At 40.0% G+C, this 13,024-nt stretch overlaps 1 long non-coding RNA gene across 1 annotated transcript; it reads left to right on the forward strand.

Moving 5' to 3' along the window:
• The first annotated feature begins 483 nt into the window (after positions 1 to 483).
• LOC129855310 (uncharacterized) lies at positions 484 to 12,658 on the forward strand. The gene is made up of 4 exons (XR_008759489.1): positions 484 to 3,632; positions 3,890 to 4,012; positions 4,432 to 7,650; positions 10,862 to 12,658. It is a non-coding gene; the product is annotated as an uncharacterized LOC129855310 (long non-coding RNA).
• Positions 12,659 to 13,024: the final 366 nt, after the last annotated feature.

Raw genomic sequence — 13,024 nt, forward strand, 5'->3', positions numbered from 1 at the left:
CGCCCTGCTTCTTTTTGGGGATTGTCACATTCTGAATCCTTTTCAAAAGCTGCTTCACAGATTCCTATCAAACAACAAATAGTTTGTGTTATAAATTACATTAAACAAAATCGAATCCAGAAATGAAACGATACAAGCAGACACGTTGCCCTGATTGATCTGGATGAAGCACATCCCTCCTATTTTGAGTGTCAGATGTTTACACTTTGGCTGCCAGGTATCCAACAGTGCTGCGTTTGGAAACATGTGTTGAATACCTGAGTAGTGACTTACCTACTCAGCTCCACTGGTTGTAGATCTGTCCCGCAGCATTGGGTAGTACTCTATGAGACGCTTCGCCATTAGTGAGTTCACGGCTGCATGGATACTGGAAGTCATCCCCTCCCGCTCTCTTAATGGAAATCATGCTCGTTACTGTATTCCTGATTAATCGACAGCGAAGATCGTTGGAAAGGATATAGTCTCTGTCAGGTGTTATAATTATTTCAGCTCTGCCCAAACTTGAAAACGGCTTGCTCAACCCGTGAAGGATGCAAAGGGACAACTCAATTCCTTTCCAGTGTTTTATTATGGTTTTGATGCCATTTGTTGAATATGTTGAAACAGTTGATTTGTTGAATAGAGTAGTTGAATGACAGAGGAATAAGGAATAGGAATATGGAATAGCAATAGGTTGATAACCTTAAACAGAGAATAAACATGCATTATTTTACACTAAACAATGCATGACACAGCAACAAAGCATGGCTTTGAATAAAGTAAACGTTTAAACAATTTAATCTAGCACTTCTAGCAATTACTTCTGCAGTCAGAAAATATCCACAACAAAAGTCAACACTCCTACCAGAGTTAAACATGTAAATTGTGCTAAGCACTGGATGCAACATAATAAATAATTCCAAACATTACATACCAGTTGCGTCTTTAGGGTTGAACAATGAGCTGTGTATATGTTGAGGACCAAACATTTTATACCCATGCTTATCTGCCAGGTGCACATGTAAAAGTAGTCCCTCCAGAAATCCTGGCTCAATTTTTTTATTTCCACCCGTGTTTTTGGGTTATCTGCCCTCTTGAGGCCTGGAGGTCTTTAAAGGAAGAGCTGCCCTTTTGCTCATGTTTTGAGTGCTCTGTTTTGTGACGCAACAGTCTCCTTGTCCAGCACGCTGTTTTTCAAAAAAGGTGTTTCTTGATTGCTCCAACTCTGTGTCTGTGTATAAGACATACTGTGGGCTGACAAGCTGTACGGTTCTGGTGGCACCATGTTGGTCTCTTGGGTTTGGAGAGGAGTGGGGGGATGGAGGGGACAGGAGGATGGAATCACAGGTCCCAGAGGAGGTGCCTGGTCTACACAGGTCTGATTCTTGACCCTGTATAAGACATATATTTATCCAATAGTAATTATAAAAGCAAAGAACACCACACTGTAACAACAACCTAACAGCAAACACCAAAACAAGTACATCTGTAGATACATGTATTGTAATGATGGCCAGGAAATGCTACTTTGATAACAGGAAACACTGTTTGCATGGTTAGATTAAATGTCTCCCAAATGTCCAATTCTAACATTATGTCATTTTCACCATGAGTAAATCTCCAAATGGTTCTCCTTCTGAAGAAGTGCTCTGGCCCGGGAAAGAGATCACGTAAATCCTCATTAGAGAGGCTAGGCAGCATGTCTGTGCTTATATTAGCAGCTGAAAAACACATGTAACCACATGGTAAATAGTTAAGTAATTAGCAACTAAATCATAGTCTATAGACGCAAAGTGTCAGGTTGATATAGGTTATGAGACATTAGCATACTGTCTTCCCTTTCCAGTTAATGCAGGAATGATTTACCAAGCTAGCTAATGTTAGCTAACAAAATTAGACTACCAGTATATCATTAACGTTGACGTCAATTACTTTAAACCAAAAGATTGTGCAAGCTAATGAAACTAACGTTAACGTTAAATTGTCTCTCATATTGAAAATCTTAGTTCATCTTTGCTTGCCTAGCTAAGATTGTAGACAATGACTGACACCATCGATAATTTCGCTTCGCCGTCTTTGGCGCCATTTCTATTTATTTTCTTTTGTTAATAGAAAGGGCGCCAAAGACTGCGAAGCTAAATAATCGACAGTGTCAGTCATTAGGTCACATTTACACCTCATTAACACTATTTCTGGCAATAAAGCACCCTCAATCTAACCAAAGTTCAATTTCTTTCAACGAATGGTCGTTCATGCAGTTATTAACTGCTAAAAGTCAACGTTACCTAGTTAAAATTAGCATGCTAACTTTGTTTACCAACTTTCCAATTCAAATTAACGTTAGCTAACGTTAGCTTGCTAAGGAGAAAGGTAGAAGGGTATAAACAAATGAACATTACCTTTTAATACTGAGGTTGATATATGGTCTATGCCTGGATATGTGTAATCCATTCCATCTTCATTCATGGTGTTGTTAGATGACTCAAAGATTTGCACCGTATTTGACTTTTTAGTTTTTTAGGCCTCCCTTATTTAGCTAGATAATGTGATGAACGTACGTCAGTTAAGCAATATCACATGAGAGGGAGTGCTGAATATTAGCACGGCTGTGATTCGGCCGTAGGTACGAGGCCGCAGGCCAAAGATAATAATATTCAGTATAACAGCACGACCTCGAGTGTGATATTGCTTTTATACAACAGTTCTACAAGCGCAATTTATTAGTTAACAGTAATAAGCGACAACAGCTTTATTTATTTATTTCATAATTTATTTGGCTCCGCCAACACACACACAGTTCTCCAACTGGTCTGGGACTGGACTGTTGCCAAACACCACATATACATTTTCCTACACACTAGCTTGTTACTGCTACTTTGTGTAGTTCTACACGTTACCGTCCTCTCCTGACGACCATTCATAATTTAACTCAAATGTTATTTGTGGAAATATGTTCATATTTGCGGTGCAAAGTTTGTTACAATTTAAGATGGATAACGATCGTTAATGTAATTTACCTTTATTAGAACACCTGTAAAGCAGAGTGATACATGTATAGTTAAAAGTCCCAGTGCTGTTGTTCTCTACTCCAATCAAATTACTTTGTCATATTATAAATACTTATGAACATAATTTTCAGTTCTTTCCGCCGTTTTCATCGAAAGCAGTGGGAACGTTTTACTTGCGTTTGCGTTTAGTAACGTTCAAGATGCTTTGACGGTGCGTTATCTGCTGTGTTTTTATTACTTTTTCATTGAAATTGTTATTGAGCCATATCAATAGATTGCACAGTCGCAGCCCTGATTTCTGGTTGCTCTGTGGTATTGACGTATGCACTGAGGAATATAGAGTGTTGTCACGCCCTGGCCATAGAGAGGTTTTTATTCTCTATTTTGGTTAGGCCAGGGTGTGACTAGGGTGAGTATTCTAGTTTCTTTATTTCTATGTTTTCTGTTTCTATGTTTTGGCCGGGTATGGTTCTCAATGTACGCTCAACACGCTGCACCTTGGTCCGGTCATTTCCACCCTGACGACGGTCGTGACAAGTGTACAATTCCTTCCATCATGTAAAGAGAAACCACCTTCAATACCTACTTGATTGCACACGACCAGATGAACAGCCATCGGAGGAAAGCCAAGCACCACCGGAACAAGTAAGTAGCTAGCTAGTATTTTTTTGGTTCTTTGGATTTTAAAAAATTATTTAATGAATGGACGAAACACGGACCAAAGTCATATACTGTCCGTTAGGCTATTCGATCATTTTCGCTATAATGACTCTTATGGCTAAAGCTGGGTTAATGTGAAAATAATCAATGATAAATAGGAACAAAACACTTAAATAGCACTATTGGTGAAACTAAATACAATTTCAAATAATCATCTGTTTCTTTAAATGTGTTGTACACAGGACAACATTCAACCCGATCATCTTCTAGCTAACTCCAGCATCACTGATCAGCAACTCCATACATCTGACTCAGATGAAGGGCAAAGGGGCATTGACCAACGTGGATCTGTCACAGTGCAACAAGTAAGTTACTCGGTTGGTGGCAATCTACTGAAATTGACCATATTTTTTTAAGTACTTCGATTTACTAATAGCATTCATAGTCAGTCTTCGCAACCACTTCTCCTGTCACAAACATTATACTTGTCATGAACTAGTAATGTCCAGCCTCAGGATACTACATTCAATGTCAAATTGCCAAGCATCTTCTCTTACAGGTAAGATGCTTTTTCTGAACAGAGCACAGCATTTGGTTTGTTACATTATGCAAAGCATTTTGTAGTGGTTCAGTGATGGTGGAGTTCATTCTCAGTGCCAGGTTGTCCACCTTACTATTGTTGATCCCTTATGTCCTTATGTTAATGAATATGTCATAAGAACATCTGAATATCATAGGTATACATGATTGATGACATCCTCACCTTTCTCTCTCTCATTTTCAGAAAGGCGTGAATGACATTGTTGCTGGGGTACAGCAGTATCAATCATCACTATTGGACAACCTCAGGAAGCAGATGGAGGCAGTGCTAAAGAAGCATTCAGGAGGCACATCAGGGCAACTTGAAAAAGATGCAATGGATATATTTGACAATTTCATTGGGCCTTTTGCTGACGCTGCAACAACATTTAGACAGGACAGTGTTATTAAGAAGCAGTTTAGCGGTTTGGATGCAGAGGTAATTCACATTGTTCGAACCATATACAGGATGAAATGTGGAGGATCAAAAGACATTTTCATCAAAGACAAATTATTTTATCATGTACCATTAGTCAAAAGTCTAGAACAGTTCTTATCACAACCAAGGATTTAGTCTATGGTTGGAAATGGACCCCAGATGTGCAGGGAAAGGTTTATTCATGACATTGTTGATGGTGCTCTTCTAAAATCACATCCCTTAATTTCAGAGAAACCAAATGCATTGCAGATTGTTCTGTACATGGATGAAATAGAGATCTGTAATCCACTAGGATCCTTAGCATCAAAAAACAAGTTGTTAATGGTGTACTACACCCTAGGAAATATAAATCCAAAATACAGGTCTAAACTGGCTGCTATCAGGCTACTTGCCATGGCAAGATCAGCAGACCTCCGTCAATCTGGTGTAGATGTAATATTGAATAGAATCAAGGAAGACATGGATGCATTGTACAGTGGGGTTAAAATGCTAACTATTAATGTAGAGCAAACGATATCTGGTCTCTCTCTCTGGAGACACCCTGGCACAACATGAACTAGCAGGGTGTAAAGAGGGTGTGGGCTTTGCCTACAGTAAGTGCAGACACTGAGTGTTCTTTTGAGGACATGCAGTCACACTTCAATGAAGATGCATATACTAACAGGACATTGGAGAAGCATGTCAGACAGTGTGAGGAAATAGAAAAGGCACAGACTGACTTGCTTCGCAACAACCTTGAGAACAAGATATGGGATGAATAGACGGAGCAAGTTAGTTAAATTCTCAGCCTTTGATATCATGCAACAAACTCCGCAAGACATTATGCATGTAATTCTGGAGGGCATAGCCCCATTGGAAATCAAATGTGTTTTGAATCATCTTGTTGTGTCAGGACAGATTGATCTGGACTCAGTGAATTCTGCTGTTCTTGGTTTCCCTTATTCCCCTCTAGATGGTAGAGATCGGGCCATCCCCAATTTCTGTTAGTACATTAACGTCAAGTGATGGTAAACTAAAACAGTCATCTGGGCAAATGCTTGTCCTGCTAAGGATATTGCCATTTGTTTTGGAGAGTTTGGAAGTCAATGCATATATACGACTGACAATTGAGCTAATAGAGATTGTACAGATAGTATTTGTTCTTTCCATTGTGACTGTGTCTAGGTTGAAGTTACTCATTGAAAATAATTTGAAGCATTGGAAGGAGCTTTTTCCAGACCGCAGTGTTACACCTAAACAGCATTATATGATACATTTGCCATCACAGATAAAGTCATTGGGTCCAATGGTCAGACATATTTGTATGTGTCTAAACATTGTTTCTTTAAACAATGGGCTTCCAAGCTCAATTTAAAAAAAAATATTTGTCGATCTTTGACCAATCAGAACCAAATATATGAAAGCTGCCAAAATGTAGACAGTTCAATGCACCCAATTGTTTCAAATGAAAGGGAGATGGGACCTGTATCAGAGGTTAAAGATCTACAATATTTGTGGAAAATTGAGGGACTTCCTAGGTTTCAATGAAGTAAACCATGCTGTATCCGTCAAATGGCTTGTAATTAATACAACTCAGAAGTCCATGATCTATACTGAATGATAATATGCCAATATGACTGGTTAAAAACATATTTCTTGTTGATTCTAGGCTTTATTGTTTGCAATATCAACCATTTCAAAATATACGCTTTGATAGAAGCATCATGGCTTATCAAGTTGAGGTCCCACACTTTGCACAGGCCACTGAGTTAGTGGATGCTGAAAAGCTGGTTGATTTTACCTCAATATTACACAATTAGAAACAAGAGCCAAACTTATGTACAAGTCAAATACCGTCTTGGGGAAGTAATAGAATTGTACAACAGTTCAAATGACTCAGTGTGTTCCCCAGATATCAATAGTGTACTGTCTTTGTTCTGTACTGTATTTTGTCTACATGATTGCTGTGCTGTGTGTAAGATTGACAATAAAATAGTGAATTCCATTTGGTCATTACCTGTTCTTAATATGTGAAGAGATGAAAAAGATAAGATGCTTGAAATAAGAAATTCTGACTTTGACAAAGCAGTTTTGGACTTGTCAGTGTTGATCAAACGCCTTTATAATTCTGTTAATTAAAGTTTCGAGCATTAGGTTACTCAGAACCAGTAACACAATCGCAGTAACAAGTTAAATAATCTTATTAAGATAATTAAGCACAAAAAAGCTTGAAACAAGTGAAATGCTCCAACATAAAAACTGTCTGATAAGAAGAAACATCTTGTCAGACCAAAAACAAGCATATATTGCTTTGATTTAAGATATTTAATCTTACTTAGATTTCAATTTTTGCAGTGCAAACCCGGATTAACATCAACTGTTCAGAGGAGACTGTGAATCAGGCCTTCGTGGTCGAATTGCTGCAAAGAAACCACTACTAAAGGACACCAATAATAAGAAGAGACTTGCTTGGGCCAAGAAACACGAGCAATGGACATTATACCGGTGGAAATCTGTCCTTTGGTCTGATTAGTCCAAATTTCAGGTTTTGGTTCCAACCGCCGTGTCTTTGTGAGACGCGGAGTAGGTGAACGGATGATCTCTGCATGTTTGGTTCCCACCGTGAAGCATGGATGAGGAGGTGTGATGGTTGTTACCAACAAGTGAGGTCTCGAACTAAAAGCCACAGTAGATGAACAAATTTAACGCTGGCTACTATATGGAGACAAACAAACATTTTTTAATGAGCTGTGAAAAAAAGTGAACTATTTCCCAATGCTCATTAGACTGGCCCAAGCCAACCCCAGTGAATAGGCCATGTTGTATATGGTACATTCTACTCTCTCTTTCTTCTTGTGTGTAGGAGCTACCACTGTACTGTTCAGGGGGCCTGCGCTTCTTCTGGGACAACAAGTTTGACCATGCCATGGTGGCCTTCCTGGACTGTGTGCAGCAGTTCAAGGAGGAGGTGGAGAAGGGAGACATGGGATTCTGCCTCCCCTACAGGTGAGTCAACTAGTCTAGCAGACATCATCGAACTATAATTGTAATCATCTATGGATTATGCTGAGAGACCAAGAATTAAGCTGTCAAAAGCTGACCAACTTCAGTTATTTGTGTAATTTTGGTAAGTTATACAACAAAATTTATTAGTTTATCTTTCTTCATTTTTCCAATTCATAAAAAGAACAAATCACTCCTTTTCGTATTCAGATTTGATAAATTTGTTCCCTTGTTTCTTAATATTTAATTTATTCTACTTTCCTGCACTAGTAACACATCTGACAGAATGATGTAGATGAGTATTTGGATTAGATTTTATTGAGGTGTTTTATACAGGTGTTTCTGTAGATTTGAGGAACTGCTGAACACTGTTGGTTTAGATGTTTCTGGATACAATGCTGCCTCCTACTAGTACTGCCTCTTATTGGAACCCTCACAGATTCCAAGGTAGAAGTCCTCATTTGGGCAGCAGGTGGTTTAGCAGTCACTGTATGTCTGTCTGTTCATTCCAAAATACAAAAGAGCGACAGACTCAGGTCCCTTGGTGCATCACACCACGGATCGCGTCACGTAGCCAGCCAGTACAGTGCCTTTGAGCCGGTGCTTGGTGGAGTCATAGACCCCTCGTCTAGAGCTCTTGGAGGAGAGCTTGGCACAGATCTCGCTGTGTTTCTCCAGGCGACTAGGATCAAAGCACCGGCCGCAGTGCTCACACTGCTTCAGCTTGGAGTTGGCTGCACTCATCCCAAATCGACGTTTCAACACCACCTGAATGAATGGATGTTATCAGATGGGCCAAATAATGGGCAGCTGGGCAACAGACACAAGAAATACAACATGTACAATCCAGAGGAGGCTGGTGGGAGGAGCACATTGTAATGGGTTCATTGTAATGGCTGGAATAGAATAAAAGGAACGGTATCACACACATCAATTACATGGAAACATGTTTGATTCCGATCAATTAATTTCATTCCAGCCATTACAACGATCCTATCCTCCTATAACTCCTCCCATCAGCCTCCTCTGATACAAATGCACGTGATCACCAACACTACACTAGATCAACAGTTAGCATGGCTTTGGAATGTCAAGCTCTTTACCTGTCTGTCCTCCTTTTTCTCTTCCATGTTCGAACCCTTCTTGACTTCCTTTGGCTTGTTCACAGTGTATCTCGTGGCTGTCTGCTTTGGCTTACTTGACACACTGCTTTCTTCTCCATTTCTCCTCACCTCTTTAATCCTTTCTTCCTCTTCTTCCTCTTCTTCGTTATCTCTTATCATCTCCCATAGGTCAGAATCCACCTTCATCAGGCAGATCTCCTGGATGAACTTCTCCACCTTTTTTCTGAAACGTTCTTTTACATTTATCTCCTCCAAAGCCTGAGCATCCATCTTGGCCCCACTCTTAATCAGTTTCAATTCTTGGGTGACACTGATCAGCTTGGCCTTCATACATGCCATCACCTCTTCAGCCTCTGAGTTCAAGACGTCCCATACCATCTCATCGGGGCACGGCGGTAGATCCTGTACAGTTAGGGTCTGAGTCTTGAACTGAACGTGTTTCTTCACAACCTGCCTTCTGTACTTTGAAGCAGCAGGACGAGGGCTGCCCTCTGGTCTGACTGGCTGGAATGGCTCCTTCTTGGCGTCATTGTTTGGCACAGTGACTCTGGCTCTAATGGGAGGCAGTGGCATCTTGGTGACCATATTGGCTCCATGGACTGCCTTCAATGGCTTGGCACTATGGAGGTAGATGTCTTTCACCACGCAGGTTTGATCCCTCTTGGTACGGATGAGTTGCAGTGGCTTCCGGATGGAAGGAACAGTAGCCTTCCCTGACTGCTGAGATGTTGGAGCTACATGCAGTCCTTGACTCTTCCCATTGCAGATGGACCTCTTCTTCTGCAGGACTGGGATTCTTGAGGGAGGATGTGGTTTCTTTTCCACAGCCTTCAAACTGGCAAGTCGCTGCAGAGCACCCTTTCTTTCTTCAGTCAACTCCAGTACTGGGATTCTGGAGGTGTTAAAACTGTTTTGTTTGAGTGCTGGAAACTTCTCAGTGGCCTTGGGTTGAGGTGGCAGCGCAGGCTGAATGGAGTTGCTACTGGCAGCTCCAAGGTTCCCTGTTAAAGCATTATCTTCCTGTAGCGACTGCAAGAATCTCCTCCTCATCAAGGAGATTGACAGTGACATTCTTCTAACCTCGTTCTGCAACTAAATTTTCGTCTAGAAGAACTTTCTATATTTTATTGTGATCTACTGTGTTAACTATATCTCAGGAGGAATCTGCTAGATTGTCTTGGATACTAGTGTTCTATTTTCAGCAATCAGACGCCAGAATGTTCAAATAGAACATTTGGAATTTATTGATCAGTTGTGACATCATAATTGGTACACATATAATGAGAGTTCTGGAATCTCACACACTTATGTGGATGTGATGTCATAATAGACCATAATATACTGCCCAAAATGGTGAATGTGACCTACCTGTGTTGAACTGCTTGCCCTCATCTCATATTTAAACATGCCACTTTTCTTTGAGGTGAAACATATTACTGAACTCTCTGAATTGTCAATTTAAAGATATTTTGCAAATTTATTCATTACTAAATTTAGCTAACATAGTTAATTCAGAGAATCTTACCTTTGCCTTGGCAGTCTTGTCCAGATCATCATGGCATTTGTAGTTCTTTATGATAGCTACATTAGCAGCTAATTAGCAGTTCATTTTGGGGGGCTAAATACAGGCGACTAAATTGATGTCACCTTGTCCTACAGATATTTACATGATTATAAAAACATCACACAAGTGTAAGCCTACATGAAACACATCCCTTATTTTAAATGTTTCTAAAATTCCCTATGGGGAGAAATGAATGGTGGAAAAACGGTTGGAACCATTTCCTTGTTTGACTGCTATGTTTTATGGGTATTATGACTCATACTGTTGTACTCTATTGTACTTACACAAATAACTGGGGTTGGTCAGCTTTTGACAGCTTAATCCTTTGTCTCTGCATAATTATTTGCCTCCAACTAGTCACTAGCATGAGAAATGTGCAGATTATTTTGTTTTAGCGTACTGGTCTTAGATTTAAAAAATGTGGGTGTTAGCAGCTGTAGATGTTGCACCAGTTTCTTTCATACCCCTCAAGAAATAAACACTTGTGGGTTTGAGTTTTAACAAACCTTTTTCTGTTATGGGTCAGGATGGATGTCAAGAAGGGCAAGATTGAGGACACGGGAGGCAGCGGCGGCTCCTACTCCATCAAGACCCAGTTCAACTCGGAGGAGCAGTGGTCCAAGGCGCTCAAGTTCATGTTGACCAACCTCAAGTGGGGTCTGGCGTGGGTGTCGTCTCAGTTTTACAACCGATAGAGGAAGATGAGGACTCACCCTGGGTGTGCCCCTTGACCCTTCTAAAACCACAATTTCATCACAATGTGTGACTCTGTAAAGTAGTTCTTCTTCAATGCTCTCCTTGCTTCCCTATGATGTTTTGAGAGGGTGGGGAGAAGACTGGAGGAAGGACGTTTGAGATTCACCACTGGTGTGAGTTCCAATCCAATAAGTCTTGTTTCCTTGTTTGATTTCCATATTGACAATTTGAAAGGATAAGATAAAAACTGTTAAATTGTACACATTCAAGTCCACCTAGACTCGTAGGTGTTTTGAAGGGAGCTATCTGAGACTGTTGGAGCACAATCCAGGGTTGAGTCCTAATAGTAGCTAAGTGACTTCTGGTTGTGTCTTTTCCATCATATGCACATATCTTATGACACTGGATAGGTGAAAGCTGTTTTTTCCAATTGACCTGTTCAATTCTTAAAGATCAGTACACATGAAGGGAAGGAGAGAAGGACACGTTGAACTACTGAGATGCAGCACTGGAATGGGTTCTTATGTATCACATGCTTCTTACTTTGCTCCAGAAGCAAATCTAGTCACGAATCTGGTTTTCTGCCTATTTTTCTTCAACTGGTTTGTATCTTAGTGGTTCAACTCCACTCTAGCCACGGAATACTGTACATTTATTATGTTTTAATAGTTTTTCTTTTACTGTGTTGACAAGGTAAAGATGGTTTAATTTCACCATGCGTTGGAACAGCATTGGAACGTTTGCCTTGTCTGTTCTCTTGTCTCCCCACTCGCAGGGCGCTCGAAGTGTCTACCGAAAGCTTTGGCATCGGGATTATGCTGTGCTTTTGTTCATTGGCAAAATCAACAAGGCAATCCTTTTACTACAAGTGACTTCTTGGTGTATATTTAAATGTAGACAAGGAGGCTTGTGGCAGTATTTAATGCCCGTATCACTGTACGATTTGGTTTTTCAGGTTCATTACACAAATGAACATGCCAATAACGGACCCACACAGAACGCCTTACGTAAAAGGATATTTCCAATTCTAACATTTGTATAAAAAAGGTCATCAAAATGTAGAGACAGATAGATTGATTACGTAAGTATTCAACCTCCTGAGTCAATACATGTTAAAATCACGTTTGGCAGCGATTTGCAGCTGAGAGTCTTTCTGGGTAAGTCTCTAAATGCTTTGCACACCAGGATTGCATGTTAGCCTTCAAGCTCTGTCAAGTTGGTTGTTGATCATTGCTACAAAGCCATTTAAGTCTTGCCATAGAATTTCAAGCCAATTTAAGTCAAAACTAACTGGGGTGCTCTTGAACATTCAATGTTGTCTTGGTAAGCAACTCCAGTGTATATTTGGCCTTGTGTTTTAAGTTATAGTCCTGGTAAAAGTTGAATATCTCAGTGTCTAAAGCAGACTGAACCAGGTTATCCTCTAGGATTTTGCCAGTACTTAGCGCTATTCTGTTTATTTTCATCATAAACATCCTTGCCGATGACAGGCATGTAGCCACCACCATGCTTGAAAATTTGAAGAGTGGTACTCAAGTTATTTGTTGTTGGATTTGCTCCAAATATAACGCTTTGTATTCAGGACATAAAGTTAAGTTCATTACTTGTGCCTTAATTGCAAACAGGATGCATGTTTTTGGAATATTTTCATTCTGTACAAACTTCCTTTTCACTATGTCATTTAAGTTTGTATTGTAGAGTAACTACAATGTAGTTGATCCATCCTCAGTTTTCTATTAAAGCCCTTAAATATAGTTTAAGTCACCATTGGCCTCATGGTGAAATCCTTGAGCGTTTTCCTTCCTCTCCGACAACTGAGTTAGGAAAGACACCTATCTATCAATAGGTGCATTTTTTGCGAGGCATGAGAAAACCTTCCTGGTCTTTGTGGTTGAATCTGTGTTTGAAATTCACTACTCATCTGAGGGACCTTACAATTATCTGTATGTGTCGGGTACAGAGATGAGGTAGTAATTCAAAAATCCTGTTATAC

The sequence above is a fragment of the Salvelinus fontinalis genome, chromosome 1, assembly GCF_029448725.1.
Source record: "Salvelinus fontinalis isolate EN_2023a chromosome 1, ASM2944872v1, whole genome shotgun sequence".
Taxonomy (NCBI): Eukaryota; Metazoa; Chordata; class Actinopteri; order Salmoniformes; family Salmonidae; genus Salvelinus; species Salvelinus fontinalis.